General features: G+C 45.5%; 1 non-coding gene across 1 annotated transcript; it reads right to left on the bottom strand.

Moving 5' to 3' along the window:
• Positions 1-1,390: 1,390 nt before the first annotated feature.
• Positions 1,391-1,453, bottom strand: LOC118703992. The gene has a single exon (XR_004983230.1). It is a non-coding gene; the product is annotated as a small nucleolar RNA SNORD43 (small nucleolar RNA).
• Positions 1,454-1,838: the final 385 nt, after the last annotated feature.

Raw genomic sequence — 1,838 nt, 5'->3', positions numbered from 1 at the left:
GACCCTCCCCCAACCCCCCTTTTTCATTTTCTTCAGGTAACAGCAACATCACCACCTGGCAACGTTTTTCATCTGTAAACTGGGGATTAACTAAAATCTCCCACATAAGGTTACCGTGAGAGTTAAACGAACTAATAGGCACTTGAGAACAATGCTGACATGTTCAGTGTTACCATTTGCATGCAGTACCTCATTAAATATGCATCACCACTCTGTGAGGTACGTAGGTTCTGCTATTATTTCCATTTTTCATTAGGAAATTGAAGCTTGGAGAGCTTCAGTAATTAATTCCTAACTTTCCTTTATGGTTACACTGTCATTTGAGCCTCAGAAAATGACTACTTTTCCTCCCACTCATCTTTGGCTGCATATTATCTGCAACATTTATTTAGCAGAGGAAGGGGCTCCAACCAGCAGGAATGTGGCCAGGAAGAGGTCTCGTGAGTAAACTGGCATTTTCAGTGCTCATCTCTGCTGCCCACGACACGGAATGTGACTCCTGCATCTCACCAACACCCCCCTGCCACCGTGTTTGCGGACTTCAATATCCACATTGATGAGACTTCCAACACCCTGGCCTGGCAGTCACTTAAAATTCCACTTCCACTCTGGCCGGGTTGGCTCAGTGGATACAACGTGGGTCTTCGACTGAAGGGTCCCAGATTCGATTGTGGCAAAGGGCACAGACCTGGGTTGTAGGCTCAAACCCCAGTGTGGGGTGTGCAGGAGGCAGCAAATCAATGGTTCTCTCTCATCTTTTATCTTTCTATCTCTCTCTCCTTCTCCCTCTCTGAAATCAATAAAAAATACTATATTTTTAAAATAAATTCCACTTCCTCCTAGAACTTAGCCTCACCCTACCCAATGGTCCTTATCAATAACTGCAGTTATTGCCAAAACCGGTTTGGCTCAGCGGTTCAGCATCGGTCTGTGGACTGAAAGGTCCCAGGTTCGATTCCGGTCAAGGGCATATACCGTATTTTCCAGTGTATAAGACGACTTTTGGAAACAAAAAAAGTCAAACGAAAATCGGGGGTTTCTTATACGCCGAGTATATCCTGAAAATAGGCGAATATAGGCCTAAACCTACGTTTTAACTGTAAAATTAGGGGGTCGTCTTATACGCCCGGTCATCTTTTCCGTTGACTTTTTTCATTTCAAAGGTCGTCTTATACGCCAGAAAATACGTTACATTGGTTGCAGGCACATCCCTGGTAGGGGGTGTGCAAGAGGCAGCTGGTCGATGTTTCTCTCTCATCAACGTGTCTAGCTCTCTATCCCTCTCCCTTCCTCTCTGTAAGAAAAATCAATAAAATATGTTAAAAATAATAATAAATAAATAACTGCAGTTATTCTTTCTTTTCCTTCCTCCCTCCCTTCTTTCATTTTCCACTTAGAACATGACAATCAGCACAGAGTCTCTGTCCACCCCTCAATAAGTTCATCATCTGTGGTTTCTGGAAACTAGAAGCCTAAGGAGTTGTCCCCAAATGAACCAGACATTTCAGAATGAGGACTCAACAATCCACCAAAAGTCTCCCCTCCTGCCTACTGCTTTAATTTCGGCACCTCCCAGTTTGGCAGGAATTATAGTGCCAAGCTCCCCCACTCAGGGTCCTCATGGCCCAAATGCTCCTGGACTCCAATCTAGATTAGCACTGAATCCAGAAATAATCCACAGCTTGAAAATTGTCAGGCCCGCCCCCACCCCTCCCAGCCCAGCTTCCACCCCAAGGCCGCTCACCAGCCGACCAGTTGGTCCAAGGCCAACCACAGGCCTCTGTGTTTCCCAAAAATATGCCTGATTTTCAGAACCCACTGAGTCCCACTGCTCCCAG

The sequence above is a fragment of the Pipistrellus kuhlii genome, unplaced genomic scaffold (assembly GCF_014108245.1).
Source record: "Pipistrellus kuhlii isolate mPipKuh1 unplaced genomic scaffold, mPipKuh1.p scaffold_m20_p_4, whole genome shotgun sequence".
Lineage (NCBI taxonomy): Eukaryota > Metazoa > Chordata > Mammalia > Chiroptera > Vespertilionidae > Pipistrellus > Pipistrellus kuhlii.
Note: the sequence above shows the minus strand (reverse complement) of the source record. Positions and strands in the feature narration are given on the sequence as shown.